This window comes from Dipodomys ordii, unplaced genomic scaffold, assembly GCF_000151885.1.
Source record: "Dipodomys ordii isolate 6190 unplaced genomic scaffold, Dord_2.0 Scaffold61, whole genome shotgun sequence".
In the NCBI taxonomy this organism is placed as follows: Eukaryota; Metazoa; Chordata; class Mammalia; order Rodentia; family Heteromyidae; genus Dipodomys; species Dipodomys ordii.
In genome coordinates, this window is record NW_012267277.1 from 1,931,117 (window position 1) to 1,946,129 (window position 15,013).

Sequence of the window (15,013 nt, forward strand, 5' to 3'; positions counted from 1 at the left end):
TCAGGTTGACTCTGCATTGGACTTATGAAGATTGTTTGGTGCAGAATTGGTGTGTCTCTGGGGAGATGAAGGGTTATTAGAAGATCTAAGCAGCCATCTTGCTCATTCCCCTCAGTGAAGTCTCTTGATAGCAGAAGTTTTTCACTTCAAAGTTTAATTGATCAACTTTTTTCTTTTGTAACTATTTTATGTTCTGTTCCCCCAAGAAGTCTGTTTACTTTGAAGCCCCAAATAGTCTCTCTTTTTGTTTTCTACAAGTTTTATGATTATGGCTTCTTCATTTAGGTCTATGATCGAGACCAAATTAACATTTATGTTTGAAGTGAAGGCCTCCATTGAATATTTCCTATATAGACATCCAGTTTTCCTAGCACCATTTGTTTACAAAAATTTTCTCCTAATGATTGTTTTAGTATCTTGGTTGACACTCATGGAATATACATGTAGATCTCATGCTCTCTTCCTTTGTTCAGTTTACCTTTCTTATGTTGATACTAATTGTTTTCATTACTGTAGCTTCAGTCAGTCTTGAGGTTAGGCAGTTCCTCAGCTCTACATTTCTAAGAGTGTTTTAGCTGTTACAGATGGAAATTCTCATGTAAATTTTAGAATCAGCTTGTCTACTTTTACAGAAAAGCCTACTGTGGCAGGACACTGTGACCTATGCCTATAAGCCTAGCTACTTGGGAGACTAAGATCAGGAAGGAAGATCTTGGTTTTAGGCCAGCCTAGGCAAAAAATTCATGAGACACCTTCTCAATCAATAGCTAGGTGTGGTGGTATGTGTCTGTCATCCTGGATATGTGTGAAGCTGAAATGAGGATGATCATGGCTCCTGGCCAGCCCAGGCGGAAAATCCACCAGGCTCTATCTCAATAGAAGAAGCTGGTGTCATAGCACGTAGCTGTCATCCCATATATGGTAAGAAAAAAAGAAAAAAATAGGAGGATCACAGATCACAATCCAGATGTGCACCCCAGCAGGACACAAAATCCTATTCCAAAGATAACCAGTGCAAAAAAATAAAAAGGCTGTAAGGATGATTTGGTAGTAGAGCCCACGCTTAGCAAACACAAAGCCACACTCCCAAAAGAACAATCCAGTGAGATATTTTGAGAGTGAGAACATGTTCATATAACTTTTATTACAGTGCATTTTCTTATTGTTGTTGTTTTTGGTCAGTCTTGAGGCCTGAACTCAAGGCCTGGCTGCTGTCCCTGAACTTTTTTGCCCAAGGCTAGCCTTCTACCACTTTGAGCCACAGCTCTACTTCTGGTTTTTAGGTGTTTACCTGGAGATAAGAGTCTCATGGACTTTTCTGTCTGGACTGGCTTTTTGAACTTCAATCCTTAGATTTCAGCCTGCTGAGTACAGGCATGAGCCACCAGTGCCCGGTTATTACAATGCATTGTTATAGTTGTTCTATTTTTAGCAGTTTTTATTGTTAATGATGTCTTGCTGTGCCTCACTGATAAGCATAACTTTCTGGTAGGTGCACAGTACAGGAGATCTCTAGCATTCTATGCTCTGGTCCAGCACCTGTGGGGTGCTGAGAGGCAACTGCAGTCACCATCCATGTCCTCTATTGCTCTTCTGTACTTGCACACCCAGGGCTTCTCTGATCATTTCTGGAGCCCCATGAATGTTCAATTGAGGGGAATGGGGATGGTTGGGTAGCCTCAGCCTTCCTATGGGCAGTCATCCTTGTGAGAAAACAGAAAGGTTTTTCCGCAATGACACAGAGAGATACTGAGGATTGGGGCCCTGTTTAAGAATGTGAGTGTATTTCTTTTAGGAGGAAGCAGCTATTCTCAGCTTCCCTTAGGCTGGCACCCTCCCCTGCCTCTGTCCTGGGATGAGGACATTCTGAGCTGGCACCATGCCTGGTGTCAGTGGAACCTACAGAGACAAACTCCTTGGGAGCTTCTCCCAGTCTTATCTCTTCCAGGCTCAGCAAAGCAGTCCCCTGCCCAATAACTGCTGTGTATAATTGAGAGGGGACTTGGCTGCCTTGATCTAGGAGGTCACCTTTGTTGTCCAGATGGACAGCATCAATGCTGGCCACGCAGGCCTGGCATGCACGTGTTTACCGGGCTTCATCTCTCCCCAACCTGTCACACCCTTCATTAGCTGTGTAGTCTGGGGCAAGTCCTTTCCCACAGTCTGCCTCAGTGTTCCATCTGCCAAATGGGTACTTCTAGGACTTGGTCATTCATGTCTTCCCCTCTTATGACTCTGTCCTGGTGCCTGGGAAGAGGGAGGCACTGAGGAGAGTTAAAAGCTGGCTGGGCTTCTGGGCCTGCTCGTGTGGAGGCCACTGCTGGGGTGGAAAACTTTGCGGATCCTGAGACCAAGATCTGGAGGTTCATGGGCAGGGCAAAGGCAGCAGATACAGGTCCAGGTTAGCTCCTTGGGCAGCTCCTGGGCTACCCAAGCCTGATCCAGTGGACTTCCTGCAATTTAGCTGCTCCTTGCCCTCTTGAGTATCCGTGAAGGGACCTCAGTTCTGCCAGACTTTGTGTGGAGACCTCAGACCCTGCGCATCCAATCCTGCTGCACCCCTGAGCCAGGCTGCTCTGCTCCTGGTGGCAGCTACCCTATCCTTGCCCTCCCAAGGACATGGTGTTTGCTCTCAGACAGTGCATGCTTCTTGCTACCACCTCCAGAAAGCATCCCCTGTCTGCTTTCCCCACAGCAATCACTTCCTCTCTCCTTAGATGCGAGACAAGGAGGGTCTGGATGGTGGGCACAAGGTCTGACTGGGCTCAGCTTCTTTGGGAGGCAGTTTGGGTCAGAAGAGTGTCTCTCTTCTGCGTTTAAATATGGTGACCTCTCTGAGCCTCAGTTTCTCTTCTGTACAATGGGGAGTACCATTGATGATCTGTTCTAGATTGGCTGCCCGAGGAATTTTACTGCTTGAATTTGACTGGACACTTAGCAGTGAAGATGTAGGCTCAAAGCTAGAGCCTGGAACCCATCCTTGATCACAGAATTAATCTCCTCATTTCCATCCTGGCCACAGAGCTTTAGAGCTGCTATATGAATAAGTCCTTTATCATTCTAGACTTCTTTAGTTTTTCTCAGAAAGGGAGGAGCTCCAGACAGGCAGTGGGTCCTGGCCTTGGGTCCTGAGCTGACCTCAGCAAGCCTGAAGGGAAGTGTTGCGTCTGGGATCTTCCCCAAGCTGGAACACAAGGAGCTATAAGAGGAGAGGCTTCCATACTGTACCCTTTAATGTCCTAGTCTTAAGGAATGTGCTCTACCACCCACAAATCCCCAGAGGTCTCTACAGGCTGCTGGAGGAAGTGTTAGAGAAGATGCCCCCTGCAGCGCCACTGGGGGACACTGGGCTCAGAGGACTGCTAGGCCCAACCTGGAGACAGAGAGGGATTCCGGCCCAGGCAGGAGGGTGCTAAGGCTGACCATGTCAGCAGGAGGAGGAAAGAGGGAAACAGCACAAAGCAGTGAAGCAGCATTGCTTAGAGGGCTGGATGTAGTCAGGAAGGACACCAGGGACATACACAGCCCAATGCGGCTTCCTGCTTAGCACTCACACTCTTAAGTTCCTAATTACTCTTGAGCAATGAATTATACATTTCTATTTTGTGCCCACAAATTATGTGCCAACCTTGTCCTGGATGGGGTGAACCCTTGACCCACAGGGGCTGAGGGACCAGCATCCCTCAGGGAAGGGCAGGCCTAAAGGACAAGATTTATCCTGGCCATGGTGTGGCTCTGGGCCCATTCAATTTCTCCCTGGAGGTTCAAGTTCCCTTATGATTACAAAGGGGTAAGACAGTGGCAGTAAGCTAGAGAAGGAAAATTCAGCCTAGTATCTGTTCTTTGTCCATTTTTTTTCTCCTCATTCCACCAATTTGTTACTCCAGGCCTCTTGGGACTCATCTGACTACAGAATCCCATGGAATGTTCGGATAGCTCTAGTGGCCCTTGTTCTCTCTGCAGATGCATCCTTTGCATAGCTCTGGGTGTCTGTCCTAGAAGTACTGCTGACCGTTGCAGGCTGCTGTGACGGTGACCCTCGTACCGCCTCTCCTGCGGCTCACCCTTCCCTAAGTTCTTCAAAGATGTCCCTTACCTTGGCACAAGGAATGTCCAAGTCCTCCCAGCACAGACCTGAGCAAACCCTAGGGTAACCCAGCCTGAAGCCCTGGGTCCCTAGGCTGCATGTATAGGACAGACCTCGTCCATATTCCTTAGTTCCTACAGCAGCCATCTTGACAATCTTGAAGATTTCTAGAGACCCAATCTCTCCATCTTTTAGTGCATACCACCTGGGGTCCTTTTTACACCCAGGCAGAGAGGTGTGTGTTTGGACGCGTAGGGGTGGAGGATGAGGGACCTCAAAGAGTGCCTAGGGGTCCACTAGGAAAAGTTGATCAATTGGGATCTAAGCTCTAATGCAATCTTTTTATTCCTTCTTCTTTTTCTTCTGGTTGTGGTACTTGAACTCAGGGCCTGGATACTATCCCTGAACTTCTTTTTGCTCAAGGCTAATGCTCTGCCACTTGAGCTACAGCAACACTTCTGGCTTTATCTGAGTAGTTTATTGGAGATAAGAGTCTCGTGGATTTTCCTGCCTGGTGCTGGCTTTGACCTGCAATCTTCAGACCTTAGCATCTTGAGTGGCTAGGATTATAGCGAGCCACTGACTGGCTCTGTTGGCTTCCCTTAGCCTGCCCAGATGTCTGAGAGCAGTCCCTTTGTTACACTGGCCTCCTGTGTCTACCTAGATGTGTCATCCGTTTCCTGCAAGATCTTACATGAAATAGCACCCCCAATCAAAAAAAAATCACCAAGTCTTTCCAATTCAACATCCTAAGCAATTGCCCAATCCACTCTCTTCTATCTCCCCCATTTGTCATTGGAACATGATAGCTCCTACCTGTCCTGTTTGTACCACTCTGGCCCCTCCCCCCAACTCATGTGAGTTCCTTCCCATTCAAATCATCAAAAAATATAAATATTAAAAGCATTTCCTCACTGAAGCAATTCTTGCTTATCGTACAAAATGTCAAGCATTACAGAGAAGTGTGAAGTGACAAGCTGAAATCCCTGTCCCTCCCATGGGATCCTCAGAGCGTGGCTGGGTAATAGCTGCTTGTGGGCCCATCACGCGTGACTATTTAAATGTACGCCCTTTCTCTTTGTATCAACTCTGCAAGTATTTTCTGAACTTAGGTCTCACAGAAGTTCATGTCTGCATACATAGTGTGCTGCTTTCTTTCTTGTGTTGTCTTCATTAAAAATTTAAGCTTAGCCAGGCACCGGTGGCTCATGTCTATAATCTTAACTACTCAGGATGCAGAGATCTGAGGGTTGTGGTTCAAAGGCAACCTGGACAGGAAAGTCTGTGAGACTCTTACCTCCAATTAACCTCCTAAAACCCACAAATGGAGCTGTGGATTAAATGGTAGAGAGCCAACCTTGAGTTAAAAAGTTAAGGGACAGTGCCTCAAAAACAGGCCCTGAGTTCAAGCCACAGAACCATCTCCAAATACATACATACATACATACATACATACATACATACATACATACATACATTGCAACTTACTGAGGCACTGGTGGCTCATACCTATAATCCTAGCTAAAGCTGGCACAGGCAAACAAATCTAAGAGATTCTTATCTCCAATTAACCACCCAAAAGTCAGAAATAGAAATGTGACCCAAGTGGTAGAGAACCAGCCTTGAACAAAATAGACAAATGAGAGCGTGAAGCTCTGAGTTCAAGTCCTAGTACACACACACACACACACACACACACACACACAATTAAATTTCACTTAGAGTAACCTTCTACCATATCATATATGCTGTAAAAATTCACTGAGCTATATGTACAATACAGTACAAAGCCTCAGCTTAAACAAAGGTGAAAAGGGAATTGGGCAGGAGTTTTACATGCATGCCATGTACATGCACAAATCTGATAGTGTCTGTTTTCTCAGGTTATAAGTCCTCAGGACCACGTCTACCAGCTGGCTCTACTGCTTTCTTTTGGATGGCTGTTTAGTACTCTGTGGTAAAAATATGCTAATTTTCTTGTCCATTGTCCAATCAGTGAGCACTCAGTAGAGTCATGCTTTTGGTGTCTGCCAATGGGACTGTCACAGGCTTTCTTACCTGGGTACCATTGTTCCCATGAGCAGGCCGTCATGTAGGACTGACTTCCTGGGTCAAAGAGCATGTGTGTTTAACATCTGATGGATGTACCAAATTGTCTGTAGTGCATCTACCTTCCACCAGACAGAAACATGAGAGTGTCTATTTCTTCACATCTTTATCAGCATTGGATTTTTGTTTTTGTTTGATTTTGTTTATTGAGACAGGCTCTTGCTGGCCACAAACCTGAGATCCTCTTCTCTCAATCTCCAGAATGATGGGGATTATATCCATGCACTACCTTGCCTGTCTCAGCATCGAGTTGTTGTTTTTCCTTGCCTTTTTTTAAGGGTAGGTTTCAGCACTGAATTTTAAGAAAAGCTGACCCTGAAAATTTCCTTTTTAAATACTCATATCACTCCCTTTCCTTAAGTGACTTCTTTCAAAGAAAACAGGAAAGTAGAGAAAGAGGGAACTCACAGTTATGGTTAAAAAAGCCAACAAACCCCATCTCAGCCAGTGAGCAAAGTCAGCATCAGTGGTGATGAGTCATGTTGACACTGTATACATACTTATCAGAACAAGAAGCCGACAACTACCAGGAGCTGACAGTACACATTGATGTCATAGCGACTCTCTTCATCTCCCAAACTCATAACCCCAGTCTCCTCATGAAAAGTAGCAGACAAGTCACAGTAGAGACATTCCACAAGAATCCAACCAGTTTTTCCTCAACACCAACAAGTGCATCAAAAATAAGAGTCTGTCTGAGAGTAGCCTAAGGAGACATGAAGAATAGCCATGATATAGTATCCTGGGTACAATCAAGGGATTCTGAAATAGAATAAAGATTAGTTAGGTTAAGAACTCATGAAATCTGAACAATGTATAGGTTCCAGTTTATAAAAATATTCCCAAACCCTTGAGTAGTTGTTACAAATGTCCCTATGCCAATGTCCCTATACCATACATAAGGGAAGAAACTGGGTGTGTGAAAACTCACTACATTGGTCACTCAGGATTAATCAACATACCATTTTTTTCAGCTTTATAATGGAAAAGAACTATACTTGCAATTTTAGCTTTTTTATTTTTATTTTTTTTATTTTGTTGGCCATGGAGATTGAACTCTGGGCCTGGGCGCTGTCCCTCAGCTCTTCAGTTCAAGGTGAGCACTCTACCACTTGTGCCACAGCATCACTTCCAGTTTTCTGGTGGTTTATTGGAGTTAAGAGTTAAGCTGGCTTTGAACCGCAATCCTCAGATCTCAGACTCCTGAGTAGCTAGGATTACAAGCGTGAGCCACTGGCGCCCGGCTAATTTTGGCTTTTTTTAAATGTGTGCTGGTTCTGGGACTTGTACTTAGTGTCAAGCATTGTCCCTGAGCTCTTTTTGCTCAAAGTTAATGATCTACCCACTTGAGCCACAACTCCACTTCTGTCTTTTTGGTGGCTAATTGGCCATAAAGACTCTCACAGACTTCCTGCCCCGCTTGGCTTCAAACTGTGATCCTTAGATCTCAGCTTCCTGAGTAGCTAAGCCACTGGCACCCAGAAATTTTGACTTTTGGTCATACAGTAAGACACTCTCTGTGGCGGCTGGGCAGCTGCAGGGCGCAACAGCTCTCAGCCAGCAACGAGACGAAGATGAGGCCAGGAGTATCAGAAATTACTGAAACTCCATGATAGATCCTGTTGCCTGTATCTTTTGGGTGGCATGTTTTCTGTTTTTCTCTCCATCACCCTGTATCTACCCTTACCACAATTCTGGTTTTCACCTTCTGTACAGTAGTCAGTAAGCTACATGAAATATCGAATACTCTGATATAAGACAGGCTATGTGTTAGATGATTTTGCCCGGCTAATGCAAGTACTAAGTGTTTATGTCGGTGTTCCAGGCTCATGCTCTGCGATTGGATTCTGGCCCCTGTCAAATGATGTCTTCCTTCTCTCTCTTCTAGAACTCTCCATTCCCATGGTATCTGCAGGTCAAAATCTCTAGAAAGCTCCATGACTCTCAATTCCAGATTATATTCCTCTCACTGACTTGACTGCTTTCCAACCATCCTCAAGGTCAACTCTAAGATAAAAGACTCCCTCCTCTGACTCCAGTTCAGGAAGGGAGTTTCTTAAGGGAGAAGAGTGGAAACTGTATTAGTTTTCTGGAGCTGCTGTAACAAATTACCATAAACATCACGATTCAGGACAATGAAAATATCTTTTCCCAGTGCCGGAGGCCAGAAACTCAAGGGTTCATAGGCTAGTCCTCCCACCAGAGGCTCTGAGAGGTTTCTTTCTGACCTCTTCCAGTTTTGGGTGTTTGCTGGTTACTTTGGCTTGTGGCCAAATCACTTCAATCTTCAGTCATTACATTGCCTTCCTCTTCACGCCTCTATCTTTCTCACTCTGGTACAGATGTTAGTCATTGGATAATCTAGGACAATCTCCCAAGTTCAAAATGCTTATTTACATTTACAAAGATCTTTTTCGTCCCAGTGAAGTCACATTTATAGGTTCTGTGAATTAGTCCTGGACATTTTGTTTCTAGTGACAACCCATCCAGCCCCTTGTAGGAATCAACATGCTGATTCTAAGGCACCTTTCTGGCTCACCTTACAGGCAGTTTCCTCTTTTCAGGTCAGCCTAGTCAGCCCTTGCCTTTTATAAGGTGGAACCATGGTGGGTGGGCATTGAGGGTCATGCTACTCATGAGGGCACTGCCCAGTCTCAGGATGGCCAGGTTGGCTTGATGTAAGAGGGTCCTGTCACAGGAGCAGACTCAGAGAAAGACTTTGATAGAGAGGATTATTTATTAAAGATCATGCCTGTGTAATGGGGGGGGGTTGGAGATCAGAATCAGGTAAAGGGAGATTGAACATGAAGCAGGTGCACCAGGGCTGCAACCATACATAGAACATGTGGGTTCATTTCAGTTATCCCATGGTAGGTGGGAATGTCTGTAACTTTACATCCAACACTACCAGCCACTGGGGAAATTGGGTCATAACAGCCCCTATCCCTAGGTCAAAAGGTTAAATGAAGAGCCCTGGGAAGTCCCAGCTTGCCATTCCCAAGGCCCCATAAGGAAGTGTATGGTCATGTTCCTTTTCATTGTGAGTCAGAGTCCCTAACAACACAGATGTCAGAAGCAGAAGACCCAGCTGATGTCCTACTTCATATCAAGTCTCTGTCACTTATCTGTGACTTGGCCCTGTTCACATTCCTTCCCATGCCTGATTCCCATGCTCAAACTTAGAAGGCTCCCTGAGGACCCACCAGGGGACTGCCTGGAGTCCCCCCCCATCTCCAGGCCAGAGCCCAGCCACCTGGTACCCCACATGGTTTTCGGAATACCACCCTAACCAGGCCTGCCCTGTGTCCTATCTTTCCTCATCTTGCCGTTTGTTTATTATTTGATTAGGGGTCTCATTTTATTGTCCAGGCTGGTCTTGAACTCCTGGGCACAAGTGATCCTCCTGTCTCAGCCACTCTGGTAGCAGAAAATATAGATGGACCCTCTTTCATCCCCCAGCACACACTCTCTACTGCAAGAGAGGCACACAGCAGCCCGCATGTCAGACGCTACCTCATTAAAGAAACTCTTTTAACTTGTTAAATTCTTCTGCCCTTCTTTGTCTTCAAAAGGCCTAGTTTACAGTTCACCCATTGCTGGGTGACTTGGAGTTGGGAGGAACCTGTCTCTTCCCACTGACAACAACTTCCAGGAAGGCAAAAACTGCAAGTCACAAACTCAGACACAGCCCCTGTGGGACCTGGGACTGGTCTCTTTCTTCCTTCTAAGCCTCAGTTTCCTTATCAGAAAAATGGAGCCCACAACATTGCCAGACACAGAAAAGGTGCTCAGCAAATGCTGACTCTTAGCCTTTCAGCTGTATGCAACTTAGTATCTTCCTGCCTGCCCCAACCCAGCCTTGCCAACTCCCTTCTCTGCTAGCTGGCCCCTAGGCCTTCAATTGTTACCATTACCTCTGTGGGACAGTGGTTCCAACATGTTCCTCCACCCCCATATCCCTCCAGGATACCCGAGTCTGGGGACGCTCAAGTCTCTCACACTAAATACTAGGATATCACACATAACCTATGCATGTCCTCTTGAATAAATTATTTCTACAGTCCTTAGAATACCTAATGTAAATGCTACGGAAATAGTTGTTATCCTGTATTGCTTAGGGAATAAAGGCTTAAAAAAAATCTGTGCATGATCAGTACAACCACCATAGTTTTCTGCACATTTTTTTATCTGTAGTTGGTGGAACTCTCAGATGTGGAGGGTTGACTCTGTTTCTTTCCCACTCTCCTGTCCTTGGTTTTTGTTCTCTATACCCACAAGGCAGATTAAACCTCCCCAGGTCTAGCCAGTGAGGATTTTGTCAGAGTGTTACTTCCTTCCTTTATGCCCGTCCAGGTGGGAGCAGGTACCTCCTACTGGGCCTCAGGGACCTTCCCCTCCCCCTCTCCCTCTCCTTCAATGTGCCCGGGTTCTGGCAGAGTTGGGAGATGAATGGCTGACATAGACCTGCCCTAGGCTGGTGAAGGAAGGGCGGTAGCAACTGCTGATACAAATAGCACTCTGTCCAACCCCAACCCAGATCACCTGCCGTCCCTCCTCCCACAGCCTCACCCACAGCCTCCATCCCGGGCGTCAGTTTCTCCAAGTCTACTTTGTGGGACAGTTCACTTGTTCCAGTCTGGGGAGCCTGGATACCTCCAAGCCCTGGCCAATCCTGTCACAGTCTGGACTTAGGAGGCTTCCAACCCAAGACCTTGAAACACAACCCCCACTCCACTGTGCTATGACCTGAGTTCTGACCCTGCAGCCTGGCATAGCCCTGCCAGCTACCATTGGCTGTGTCTCTGTGTCTGCACCTGCATCAAGATGGACTAAATGAGCTAGTGCTTGCAGGCTCAGGGCACTCTGAGAGAGTCAGTTCTATCCCTTCACCCATGTCCTTCAGGTAGACAGGACAAGGCTAAGATCTCCACACAGACAGCAGGGAGGGGCCCAACTGTGGCCAAGCTGCTTTGTGTCCTCTAGACTGGCACATCATACACAGTGCCAGCGGTCTACATTGAGGTTGGTGGAACTCAAAATCACCTCCTCCTACATGCAGTGTGGTTCTCAGGGAAGGGGGACACACAGAAGCCAGATGTCCAGCTCTAGGGCCATGAGGAAGGAAGCATGGGATTCACCTCAAGAAGGTGTTTTACACTCAAGCAACAGATGAGGAGGTGAAGGCTCAACTAAATCAGGTAACCTATCCAAGGTCACACAGCTGGTCATAACAGCCAGGTCCTCAGCCTACTGGCTTTGAGTCCTTTGGCTCATACTGTCTTCCCAGACATATAGGTTTCAGGGATACCTTGAATGAACAGAACGTGCCAGTGAAGCACCCACTTGCCCTGGGTACTTCTAGAAAGAAACCCAAGACTCAGGTGCCCGTCTCCCGCTAAGAATCCTCTTCTTCACCATTACTACCACTCAACGCGGCTTTCCCTGCCCTGGCCAACTACAACCACTCAACTGAGTACACCAGAAAAATATATTTTGGTATCGCCAAAGGCTGCTGCAGCCTCTGGTCGTGACTTGGGCCAGGAATGTAATGTGAGCAGCCGAGTGTTTCTAGGCAGTACTTTCCCCACCTTCCTTCACTCAAGCAGAGTGCTATTTGACTCAGAGCAGGTCTGCTCAACCCTGGCCTCCTTTTATGCAATGCCAATGCTCCATAGAGAAATCATGCTTATAAGGGAGACTTGGAGGACAGACAGGGGAGGAAGGACTTTCCCTCAGGAAAACTGCAATAGCCCTCGCTGAGGAATAGTTGTTACACAAGATTCCAGGCAGGGTGGTCACAGGGTTCTGTCCCCTCCAGACCTGAGGGTCCCCTCAGACACGGAGCCTCTGCCACACCAGTCCCAGGGGTTGGGGAGAACAGGACTGGTAAGAGCTGGCATGGATGTCTTGGCCCTTAGCTTGAGGCCAGGCTCTTCCTCTTACCACCTTGAACAGATGAGGTCAGTTCTTAGAAAGAACAGGAAGGCACTACTCATACTCCTACATCTTGGGGCTCTACCCTGCCCACTCTGAGCTGAGGGAAAGGGGCCCTGTAGAGAGGGTTGATGACCTCCCTGGAGCCCACATCTCCACACTGCCCATGTGGGAGCACACTCTGGTGCCATGTGTGCCTTGCTATATGCCTAGGAGTGCCACGCCACCTCCTGCGGAGTCTGTGTGAGAGGTCGCATTAGACAAAGAGCTTCAAGGAAGCATGCCCCCAGGAAGGGGGTGTTGGTTCAAGGCTTCGCATACACTTGGCTGCACCTTTATAGCCTCTACCTTTACTCTCACTATATTCTTCTTGGCTGTACATTCGTTGCCTTTATTCTCGTTTTGGCTGTTTTTCTATTGATCCGCGAACAGAGCATGTTGTTTCTTTCCAGTCCAATAGAGATGGCTTCTCTAAATAATAAAGACTAGGACCAAAGATTAAATGTGGGCAATGCCCCAATCAATCTATCATCTGATGTGACGCTGCCTACAGAAACTCCTACAACTTCACAAGCAGTTTTGCAGCTCACACATAGTAAACATAGAAACTTAAAATTTCCAGATAATGTTATAACAGGCAGAATTAATGAATTAAACTAAGCTAGAAGGAGTTATCCCAGAAGCTCAGAGAGTTCTAGAAAAAGGGACCCCTGATAATAAAAGGAAAAGAAAGATTCCCCCAACAGTTATGATTAAGTTTAGTCCAGCTTACGTTATAGGGAATACATGGTGGTTTCCCACAAAATATAAAGTTAGTGACATCACATTTCCTGAACTGACTGATGAACCATTGCCTTACACAGGAGCTTATAAAGATGGAAATAGCTGGATTAATGTAAAAGGAAAAAGGGTATTTTGGAACTCATTAGATTTTATGCAACGATTAGATAGATCTAGACCATTATGGTGTTTATTATTAAAACAACAATAAGATAATTTAAAATAACAATTAGAAATTTATGTGAACAAATATTGGGATTAAAATTATAGAAAACGGAGAATGCCTGGCTCAACCTGGAAGTGGTTTTTAGGATGGTTTCAAAGGGACTTGAAAATATATGAAAAAAAATAAAAAGAGTACAATATAAGTTCAGTCCTGTCTTAGGTTTGTTAATTATTAAACATAAAAAGGCTGAATAGATGACACATTCTATTAAACAATATGCTAGACTTGTTTCGCACCACTTAGCTTAAACAGTTGGTGGGATAGTCATCAATTTTCATGTAATCCACCAATACTTTACTTTTCTTAAAAATTGATTACGTGCTTAAATAAACAAAGAACCTATGTGGCAATCACACACTGTGTAAAAATGTTAATTCTCCTCAATAAAGATACACTCAGATGCAACTCTTTTGAGTCTGTGTCTGTTTGTCACTTCGCCGACTCCTTTGCCCACCTATCCCGAGATCCCTGTCCTGCCGGTCCCAGTTCTCCGGCCGAGCTGGTCCGTCGCATAGGAGGCCCAGCCTCTACTGTTTTTTGTTTTTTTTTTAAGACTATGCCTTTTATTAATTCATACACAATCACTTGTCTTCTGGCTTGTTGAAGCAGTGAGACAACACTTGCCACAGTAATGTCTGTCAAAGTGGCTAGCCATAAAAACCGCAGCACCACATTCATCTGAAGGGTATGCGCGACAAGGACGGCTAATTTTGCCATTTTCATCCTCCTTATAGTGCTTCAGGACAGCCAGTTTAACCTTCTTTCTCTTATGCTTGTTCCTCTTAGGAGTGGTGTTAAGACTGCTTCTTCCTTTTCTTAGCACCACCCCGAAGTCTCAATTCTAGATGAAAAGTGGGCTCCTTTTGAATGTTGTAGTCAGATAAAGTACATCCATCTTCCAGCTGCTTACCAGCAAAGGTCACTCTGCTGATCAGGAGGAATTCCTTCCTTATCCTGGATCTTGGCCTTTATATTGTGTTTAGTATCTCTGAGGGTTCAGCCTCGAGTGTAATGGTTTTGATGAAAATCTGCATCCTGGTGGGGGTCCCACCACTGATGGTGGATCACATAGCCCAGCCTCTGCTTTTGACCTCTCCAGACAAACAACCACACCCCACTCCCCCTTCACTCCATCGCCTCCCGCCTCCCGCCTCCCTGAAGGTGGTTCTCACTCCAATTAGGAGCAAGCACTGCCCATATCTGAGAGACTTGTCAGGGGCTTCCTTCCTATCCACTCAGGCCTATGGTCCTGCCTGAACTGCCTTTACATTTCTGTAACCCAGGGTGAGCACTATTTTATTCATTACCTCCCCATCACCTGGTGTAATTACACAGCAATCTGCTGCCCACCCCTGAAGAGGCCAGGGCAGCCAGTAGGACCTAGTGAGGACCTGGGCCTAGCAGACTCAAGAGTGTTGAGCTCCCTCCCTAACTCTCACCCCCCACCTTCAGGCTATTAGCCTGGAGTCTCATCCCAGCCTCACAGAGAGTCTTTTCAATAATTTATTTGGACGTTATCACAAATCTACTCCTGGTGCCGTGGGAAGCGTGCGAGAAAGGTTGTGGCCAGCATGCCAAACAGCATGGCAGGCTCACCCGATGCCAGTCTATTCTATGAAGGCTCATCTGGAAATTAGGGAAAGGAACACCTGCCTACTCCTCTTTCAAGGGGTAAGGCCAATAAAGAGACCCTACAAGTGGACCCCTGAGTCCCGAAACATGTAGGGTCCTCCACTTTCTGCTTTTTGTTGTTAGTTGGAGATAGGAGTTTCTCTGGTTTATCTGGCTGGGCTGACTTTGAACTGTGATCCTCAGATCTCAGCTACCTAAATAGCTAGGAATGTAGTATAGCCCACCAGTGCCTGGCCCTGCTTCTT

General features: G+C 46.1%; 1 pseudogene; it reads right to left on the minus strand.

Annotated features, from left to right (window-relative positions):
* Positions 1–13,702: 13,702 nt before the first annotated feature.
* LOC105989979 lies at positions 13,703–14,170 on the minus strand (annotated as a pseudogene).
* Between the last annotated feature and the right edge of the window lie 843 nt (positions 14,171–15,013).